This window comes from Bufo bufo, chromosome 3, assembly GCF_905171765.1.
Source record: "Bufo bufo chromosome 3, aBufBuf1.1, whole genome shotgun sequence".
NCBI lineage: Eukaryota > Metazoa > Chordata > Amphibia > Anura > Bufonidae > Bufo > Bufo bufo.
The window spans coordinates 149783872-149794681 of record NC_053391.1 but is presented as its reverse complement, the minus strand read 5'-3'; positions in this window follow the sequence as shown (position 1 = coordinate 149794681).

The following is a 10810-nucleotide window of genomic DNA, read 5'->3' as shown; positions in this document are numbered from 1 at the left end:
TACGATGTACCCCATACTCATTCACTTAGGGTGGGGGGCCGGTATCTGGGGGCCCCCTTATTAAAGGGGGCTCCCAGATTCCGATAAGCCTCCTGCCCGCATACCCCGACAACCAACGGCCAGGGTTGTCGGGAAGGGGCCCTGTCCTCATCAACATGGGGACAGGGTGCTCTGAGGTGGGGGGGCCGCAGTGCGCCCCCTGCCCCAGAGCACCCAACCCCCCATGTTGAGGGCATGCAGCCTGGTACGGCTCAGGAGGGGGGGGGGGGGGCGCTCGCTCGTCCCCACTCCCTTCCTGGCTGGCCGGGTAGCGTGCTTTGGATACGGGTCTGGTATGGATTGTAGGGGGACCCCCTACGCCGTTTTTTTCGGCGTAGGGGGGGCTCTCCTTACAACCCATAACAGACCTAAGGGCCCGGTATGCTCCTGAGGGCGGGACCCAGGCCGGATTTTTATTTAAAATCCGGCGGGGACTTCCCCCTCAGGATTCATAACAAACGCCGCACACGTGTAGAATTGGCGGGAATCCAAGTCGGATCTCCCGCCTCTTCTATGACGCGCTTGCTGGGATGTGCTGTCGCTATCCCAGTGAGTGCGAGATCTCGGCACCACGTCGCCGAGTATCAGCGCGACGCTGTCGTGCTGAAAACACAATGTCACAAACACCTACTGTATATTTTTTAAAGCCCTGTGTGGAGTGTATAAGTGGAAAATAATGTAGCGGAGGGGTAGCGCGATCCACAAGGTCTCCGCTGGTAGACAGGAAAAGCAGGCAATGATCCAAATAGGCCGGTACAGCATACAATCCTTCCCTCCCAAAAACTGTAACGGAACGCCTAGCACCCCGACCGGGTACCTCCGTCGATAGATGCTCCTAGTGCTTCCAGAGGACTCCAAGCACTCCACTTGACCCCGTCAGCACTGCAGACCCCACGAACCGCCGAAGCTTGGTGGAGGTCTCGCCGTCTCCTACCCACCCTGGACCTATGACAAGGCTCCAGTGGGTGAACCTCTCCTAAATCCAGAGACAGGAACCAGGAGCAAGCTCTTACAAGAGCTAGGAGTTATAGTCAGGGGAGTATACAGCGTATAGCAATCCCCATACACATGAGACGAGGCTCTATGTTGAGTGTAAAACAGGAACTGACTGTACTTCACGTACAGCCTCTTTTATTCACAAACCAAAAACATAGTACTGCCCACAGGGTTTTGAAATACAACCAATCAATATATTACAACACATCCCCACAATGCATCATGGTTTCCTCCTCTCTGCCCTGGAGACACCCGAGGAGTAATCCAATTATCTCTCAGGACAAAGGGACATTGCCAATACACATGTGGGACACAATGTCACACCCTCCCAGCAAACACAGACATTAACATATCCCAGATAGCTCCAGTCTGAGGGCATATCATTAGGTGAATGCCGCTCAGAATATACAAATACAATACAATTAGCTATCTGTGTCCCCTCACATAACAACATACAATTGCATGAATGCTGGCGGTTTTCATGCAGCCAGCATAGGAACGTTACAGCCCACCTGAACTATATTTACACAAAACATATATACGCTTGGTTCTTTAAAGTGGCATACACATATGCAATAACATCGTACATACAGGAATGACAATATACAGTGGCTGGGTTTGCCACAAATAATAAGGGCCTATTTACATTCAGCAGTGGAGTTTTATGTTCTAAAGTCCTTTTTGTCATGTATTAGTGACAAAAGAAAAATATATTTGCCGTTCAGCAGTGCAGTTATATGTTCTAAAGCCCTTTTTTTGCGTGTATTAGTTGCACAAAAAAAGTATTTGCAGTTGTGTGGTGAAGTGAGAAAATGACAGCTCTTTTTGGCGTGTATTAGTAGGGAAAAAAAGGGCTTATTAGCCGTTGTGTGGTGAAGTGAGAAAATTACAGACTTTTTTGGAGTGATCTAACATTATGTCAGACAGAGAGGTGCCAGGCCATGCACAAGGGAGTGGCAGAGGCCTAAATGTTTCTGGTGCAGGCAAAGGCAGCAGAGTAATGGGACGTAACAGCAGTAGTCACAGCGAGAAGCCTGAGCTCCATGTGTCATCTAGTGGTCGTGTCTTGACCAGCAACTCAGCGGTTCTTGAATGGTTGACTCAGTGATCTCTGTTTTGGATCCACTCCTGTTTCTTTTGGCGTTAGCAATACTGATGGATTACTGACCAAATGCTGACCGAGTGAAGGCGGATGCTCAACAGACAGGATCCGTTACTTGGGGGTTATTGTTCTAACAGATCAGAGGAAAGGCAAAATAGTCAGTGACGTCAGCACAAACTTACTGCTAACACCCTCTCCACTCTGTCGGAGGGCTCTACTTGTATAAGCATTTAATAGAACAGGTTCTGTAGACATCTATGTGGAATCAGCTGATGACGGTGTAAAAGGAGTGCGCTTCTTCTTGGCGCTAACATCGACCTGTAAGGCTGAGTTCATACTTGAGTTATTTGGTCAGTTTTGGCCCTGTGACTGCCCAAATAAGTGAAGTGTGCAGTGATTCTAAGAGTACGTATAAAGGCAAGTTGCTTACTGTGTAAACAAAAGAGAGAGGGCGCACCATAGGGTAAAAACGTTTGAAAATTCTGATTAAATCCTAATTTGGGAGGCTCACCTTGCAGGGTTGCGCAATTATAGGCACAACGCTAATGTAGGCATGTGGGAGATGATTTAATCCCCAATATGAAGGTTGGTATGCAGCCACGGATGTAGATGTCCTCGGATGAGCGTGCCTAGGCCCACACGGAGGATTAAAATGACAGGAAGAAAAGGAACATCTCTCGGCGCAAGGAACCAACCAGAGGTAGATGGTGAATCTTCAAGAGTTTTATTGCAATCACACAACGCGTTTCGGGGAAAGGGTCCCCTTCATCAGGTGAAGAAAATTGCATAGAGAGTGGACAAACATGCTGGATATATATACACAAAAATGGTCACATGCAAACAAGGACAAAGGGGAGGTGGGCGTTACCTCAAGCAGAAACAAAAGTCATTGGTACATAAAATAATGCAAATGGGTATACAACTGAGCAAACGAAACCTTTTGAGTTTACAGACTAATTCATAAATGTATTTATAAAACATTAACATGAAGAAGCATCGCCTCTAGATGTAGCCCATAGCTGGGGAGGAGGAACAGCATCACACAGAGTCACATGACCGCAGTTCCGATCATGTGACTTGTGATGCAATGCTTGTTGCTGGGAGACAGGATGCTAAACAGCCGGCTTAGAAGGAAGCTCGGCATACTGAAAGGTCCTGCGTCATGCTGCTTTCTTGATATGATCAGCAGCGCTACAGAAAGAAGAGAGGTGACGCCCTACTTCACTAAAAGTAAAAAAAAATAAAAAATAAAAAAAAAACATTAGCAGAAAGATTACAATAGATAGATAAATAAATGAATGCATGAATGCATGAAATTAGTCCAAGATACAAATTAATGATTTGGATGCAGAAAAAGGAGCAATCCAAAAGCAAATATCTTGGATGTAGATTTATAATATGACATATATATAAAAAATTCATTAATCCCACAAATAATTCCACAAACAAACGCCATAAAATTGAATAGGTGATATCAGATCTGTACGTATGGGATATATGAATGTATATATATATATATATATATATATAAAAACAAATGCACATCTATAAAAATAGTGCATAATAGACACTACAGACTAAAAAATAAATAAAATAAAAAATAAATGATTAGATAATAAAAATTGAAATACATGATTAAAACAACAATATTGATGATGTCGAAAATTGATAATAAATAATCTATAATATCAGTAACGGTAGTCATGTGACCCTAAAAGTTTATTTCAAAAGCCTCATTCAGACCGTTTGGATTGAGACAGTCGAGTTTAAAAATCCAATACATTTCACGTTTGCGAAGGGTCTGAATGGTATTCCGACAGCTGTCATTTACCTGTTCGATGGGTGTGACCTTAAACCCGGAAAAGCACCCATCGTGATGTTCTGTTGCATGGCGTGATATACTGTGCTGTAAAAATTTCTTTTTTACATTAGACCTGTGCTTGTTAAGCCTATTCCGTAGGGTTTGGATGGTGCGACCTACATACTGTAGGCCGCATGGGCATTCCAACAGGTAAATGACATTCTGAGAGCCACAACTAAGATGGTTTTTAATAGAAAAGGAATCTCCAGTAGATTTGCTGCGAAAGGATGATGTAGTGTTAATGGTCAAGCAGCACAAACACCTCGATAAATTACATTTATAGCTCCCCAAGGGTCTTGAGACTAGATTGCTCACAGTCGGCTTCACACACTGTGAGGGTAAGCGTCTAAGTCTACTGGGGGCCAGAACACTCTTAAGGGTTTGTGCCCTCCTGAAAGTCAGTCTCGGCTAACCGGGTAGCATTTGCCTCAGGTGTGGGTCCCTTTTTAATATGTGCCAATGTTTGGACAAAACGTCTCTAATAGCGTCATGATTGTTCCCATACGTTGTCAGAAAATTCATACAAAAGCGTTCATTGTCAACATGTGTTTTTTCACTCTTAGTTAGACACATACTTTGGGATAGGCCCTTTGCTCTTTCATACGCAGCTTCGACTATCTTTGGGGGATAACCCTTCTTCAGAAACCTATCACGAATGATTTTACTTTGACAAATGAAGTCCCTATCACGGGAACAGTTGCGTCTGACTCTTTTGAACTGACTAAACGGAATATTCACCTTCCATTTCTTATAGTGGGTGCTGGAATAGTCCAAATAGCTATTACAGTCAACCCTTTTAAAAAAGGTTTGTGTGATGATGGCCCTCCCGCTGGCTTCCAGTTCCAAATCAAGGTACTCTATCTTGACATGATTTGATGTCCCTGTCAGATTTATTCCCCAATTCGTGGACCTCATCTCCTCAAAAAAAGAGGAAATCGAGGCATCATCACCATTCCATATGAGGATCAGGTCATCTATGTATCTACGATAGAAGACAATATTGTCAATCCAATACCCAGAGCCATAGATAAACTGATCCTCAAAACGCCCCATAAAAAGGTTTGCGAAACTGGGCGCAAATTTCGTCCCCATTGCGGTTCCCTTCATCTGCAGGTACAGGGAATCCTCAAAGGTAAATATGTTGTGTGTCAGTATGAATCTAATGCAGTCCTGTAGAAAGACTGCTTGTCCTGCCGGTAACAGAGGGTCGTTATCCAAATACCACTTAATGCATTCAATTCCTTTAGTATGGGAAATATTCGAATACAAAGCCGTCACGTCCAGTGTGACCCAACTATAAGTGTTCCTCCACTCAATATCTTTAACAGACTCTATCAAAGCTGTTGAGTCCCTTAAATAGGAGGGTAGTTTGGTAACATATTTTTGTAACAGGACATCCACATACTTTGAAAGTTTACATGTGAGGGAGCAAAACCCTGAAATAATTGGTCGCCCTGGTGGATTCTTTGTATCCTTATGTATCTTGGGTAGGTGGTAAAATAATGCTGTGACAGGATCCGATACTAGGATGAATGCTTTCTCCTTTTTATCTAGTATATGAGATGCTGATTCAATAAGGTCTTTGAATTCTGAAATATGTGACTTAGTGGGGTCTGTGACTAGAGGTACATAGTATTCTGTATCGGATAGAATACGGAGTGCCTCCTTAGTATAGGTCTCCCTATCTTGAATTACCACTCCCCCTCCCTTATCTGCACTGCGGATGACAATATCTAAATTATTCTGGAGGCGCTTGACCGCCGTTTTTTCCTTTTTTGTAAGGTTCTGTCTGCAAGTTGGTTTTTGGTGTAATTTCCAAAAATCATCCATGACTATATTATAAAAGGTATCGATAAAATTCCCCTTATGTTGCATGGGGTAGTATTTAGATGGTGGTTTGAGTCCTGTATGTACAAATTCCTGGCCTTGGATGTCTGGAGACATCACCAGTTCCACATTGACCTTAGGTCTAGATGATTTTTCCAAAATCCCAAAATGTCTTTTCAGGGTTAATTTTCGGGTGAAATTATGTAGATCCAAAAATAAGTCAAAACCCTTGGTAGGTGCAGAAGGGCAGAAAGAAAGGCCCTTGGATAAAAGAGATGTTTCCTCAGTGGACAATATGTATTCGGACAGATTGAAAATTTTGACCTCCTGTGGAAAGGGGGCACTGGGGGCTAGATTCTCCTTTTTACTTTGGCCCCCTCTGCAGCCTCTTCTATATTTTTTCTTTTGGGGGGTCTTGGGCCTAAAGGGTGAAAGTAATTGGTTATTGCCACTGTGTTGGGGCCTTTTAGTACCAGATAGGCTGTGATGGGGTTTAGGATGGGAGGTAGGGATAAAAAAGAGGAAGAGGAAGAAGAGGATGAGGAAGAAAAGGGACCAATGGAGGACTGCGTGGTGTTATCGAGCGGATCCATGAGTCCTAAGGCAGTCGAAATGTCTCCGGCCTTAATAATTGGGCCTGACGGGCTGATATTAAGATGTTCCGAACCTTGGGGGAATGAAACTTCATGTACAGTGATGAGTGAATCTACTTCCAAATCAATTGGGGAGGTGGGTGATACAGGAACTACTGGGCAATGTATGGAACCTTGATCAGTGGGGGAGACATGTGAATGACACTTAGGGGGAGAGAAAGAGGTGGGAGGGAGATTAAGTGGACCACATTTAGATGTGATGTCCGGATCAAATGTGGTGGACGGGGCGGCCGTAGGAGCGCTCATTTTTCCCAAACCTAATGATTTGGTGGGGGATGGAAGGGAAACTTTGGAAGGGATCACTTGTTTATGGTCCAAGATACTCATGGACTGGGAGGAGTGGTCCTGAGGAGGGGATGGGCCCATGGGAAGGACCCTATATGCAACATTGTTGGGTACTGGTAAATCCAATATGGGGGTGGTACCATATACAGATTCAACAGGCCCAGACAAGGCATTAATGTCCTTTTTGGATGGCTTGGACCTTCTGGAATTATTATAAAAAGTGGATCCCTGATGGTGATGGGAATGTGAAGACGGTTTGGATCCTCTGGAGGAGATGGAGCCATTACGTGCGGGGTGATGACCCTGAGTCTGGATGGGAGCAGAGGATTTATTAGTAGGTCTGTTGTAGGGAGGGTCCTTGAGCCAATATTTGATATTGTCAGTTCTAAAGTCGGTCCTATCCCTGATTAGTTTTCTAGCTTTTTTATCTATAACCTCTTTTTCATATAGAGAAACCTTGTTTGTGGTCATGCGGTCGAACCTGATATAAGCTGGATGCTCCTTATGATGGATGATCCTATGATAAACATCCATAATAAGACCTCCAAGGTTAGAACACATGTTCCTACGTTTCTTAATCAAAAGCTTAATTAGACCCCCAGCACAGTCCAATAAGTATTCATCCCACTCCTTGCAGAAGTCCATATCATCAACAAAAGAATTTTTAAAACGTAAACGAAGACCCCTGGGCACAAGGCCCTCCTGCAGGTATATCTCCAGGAAGGTTGCATCAAGTTCATGTTGGATTTCATTAAGCATATATCTTTCTAGTGTCTGAAATTCTGAGAGTAAAGATTTTTCGTCAATCCCCTCGTAGACATTATTACTGATTCTAAGAGTGACGCCGGTCATCTGCATCTCATACTTACTCACAATATTATATCACTACCACAGCACACTCCCTATGTGTGTTACTGCAAGGCACAGTGTTCTACTGCCCGGAAATAGCAGTTTTTTAACGCGATTTGCCGCAAATAAATTCGGATCGAACCGGCCGAATCGAATTTTTGAGAAATTCGCTCATCTCTACTCATATAGAATATGTAACTTTTGCTTTTCTAGTTATATTTTATTTTTAGCAAAGCAATTATTTCAGAAGCTAAACGCACGTAAATAGCACTTGCCAAATGAAACAGCATTCCCTAAATCAAATTTCAGTAATATATGAATGTCAGAATCTGTATTTCAGTGCAGAGCTTCATCTGCTTAGATGCTCATTCTTCTTCCTGCTACGAACTTACCCTAACAGTGATGAATGAGTATCTGTCATTCTGCCATAAAATAATGGCTTGAAAACATAGTTGCTGACAGCTGACTATGTTTTCTAGCATTGATTATGCAGGAGGGATAAAATAAATGCCTAAAAATTGGTTTGTATTTTTATATATTCTAATGCAATGTAAAACTTAAGGATGTAGGAACATGGCTTAGTAAAAGGCAATGAAAGTTTAAAAAGCATATTTGTTAGTCGATATGAATCTCTATTTCCTGTCAACCTTTGTTGATGGTCTTTATGCTTTGCTGTACATGTGTATTGAACGTAACACTGCCAAAATGTGTGTAACAAGAACATTTTGGGGCCTGTTTTTTCTTCTTACTGCAGCATCTGTGAAGGTCTATTACCTCTCTATAGCTGTTAACAGGTTCTTCCTAATGTCTGAGCTGTACCGTGTGCTTTGACCAGATCTCCCGCTCTTTTCTGTCACACACACTCGCAAGTCCTAGCGACAAGGGACAACTAGTCGACAAACCCTTAGCTAGGGTAGTGCAGGGAAGACAAACAACACATAAACAGAAAGGTCAAACAAGCCACGTCAAAACCAAGAGAGCAGAAAAGGTACCGGTGGAGCAAGCAGAGAGTCGTCAGGACAAGCCGAAGTCAAACCAGGAGAGCACGCCAAGACCAGAGGATAAGACGGATGGGAATTTGGAAGCCAAGCAGGAACAAACTAACCAGGTGAGTATCATGCAGGAAGGACCTCAATAACAGGCAATCTGTGGCCAGCAGATTGCCTGTTTAAATAAAGCACTAGTGGAGTCAAGTGACGTGGCCAGCGTCACATGACTCCTAAGTTCCAATGCAGCCCATACAGCCGAGCACCGAGTGATCAGCTTGGCACTCAGCCCCAGTGTGGTTCCCATGGGAACGGGTAACGCCGTGTGCGCTGATGACGTGAGCGCGTCCCGGCTTCCCAGACCACCACATCGTGACATTTTCCTCTTATGTAGTCCCATTCCCAAGCTACAGCAGAGATTTTATAACATTATCCCCCCTCCTCTCCCTTCCCCTCTCACAGCATGAGTCCCACTGTTGCAGCTTCTCTTTCCTCCACTCTTTTCTGTCTTTACTGCTTTAATCAACATTTTTTTTTGTGACTAAAATTGTCTGTGAACATTTATAAGAAGAAAAAAAAATCCTGAGGGAAGGAAAAGGGAAACTACAGGCTACCAGATGATTAGAATAATACATTTCCACTAATAAGATGTATTAGAAAATGTTAATTGTGCTCATGTATTATTGATTTATGGAAAGTAAAGTTTTTTTAATACGTACACTTTTTTTTAATTTTTTAGTTAAAATACATTTTGCTAAATTTACCTGTAAAAATAACTTTTTTGTTGCCCTCATCTCTACAGCTCATTCAGATGGGTAGCATTCACACCTGGGTACTATCCAAGTGCACAATTGACAGCACCAGGATTGAACAATGACCTATTAACACTAGTGATGATCAAGCACCAAAGTATTCGGGTTATATTTGTGTGCTCGGCCGAGTATAATGAAAGTCAATGGGAGACAACCAGGCACCTCCTGTTCTGAAGAGGGGAGTGTGCCTGGTCTATTGGAAAAGGTCAGAAAGTGACAGAAACACCACCGAAATGGATTAGGAACAGCAAGGGGACGATGTCTGGATGCATCTTGGACTCCCAGGTCGCTGCTGGGAACCAAGCTGTCCGAGTTGTACGCCACTTTTACAGACTGACAAATATGCACAAAACCCTCCCAAAAAATCAATTTTACATGAAAAATTGTTAGGAAACATTCTTTCCTGTATATTCAATTGTAAATAAAGTGCAAGTGCTGCAAAAAATTACAAGCAAGAGGCACTCCGAAACAGCCGGTATATCACATAAAGGAGGGGCTCATTCACATTGTGGTACAATTGTTCAGGTAGTGGGACTTCTACACTCATAAAGCCTATGCACTAAGTGAAAGGGCTGCCAAAAATTACAAGGAACTGGCACTCCAATGCACCTTTTATTACACATAAAGGAGGGCATCATACACATCCTTGAAAGATTGATTGATTGATGGCCTGCTGGTGACCCTCAAAAACATTTGGAACAAGGGCCTGCTGATCTGACCATCTAAAACCTTAGGTGCGAGGGTCTACTCTAGACACCTCTGGGCGATTACACGTCCCTGTGAGGGCGACGATCCATTTAGATGTCTGCCCTATCAACTTTTGATGTTCTTTTCTGCGTCTACCATGTCGATCACAGGTAACGGGGAATCAGAGTTCGATGCCGGAGAGGGAGCCTGAGAAACGGCTAACACAACCAAGGAAGGCAAATGGGTGTCGCTCAAATCACACACTCCCGACTCGTGGATGTACTGACGATAAAGAACAATACAGGACTCTTAAGATGCCCTGTTATTAGAATGAGTAATAAAAAATAATAGGGAATGTTACTGCTGTATTTTGGATGAGGAACATTATACAGGAGAGGCCCTGCTGCTGCTTTGTTGACTCTAGATAACTTCTTCGGATACAGGTAAAACAAATTGTGGTTTATTATACTCACAAACGAGCTAAAATTCATAGCATGTATAAAATCCTGGTAGTAACACTCCGCTGCCCGAACCGGGTTTCGCACTCAAGCTTCGTCAGGGGCGAAATCTATGGACATCCGGAGGCATGTCCTTTTAAACCCCCCACCCTCCCCCACCCTCCATTACAATATAGCATAGTATAAAACACTTCAGCAGCTATCTGACCCACACCCTCTTATCTCGACCCATAAAATCCACAATATGATCCACAG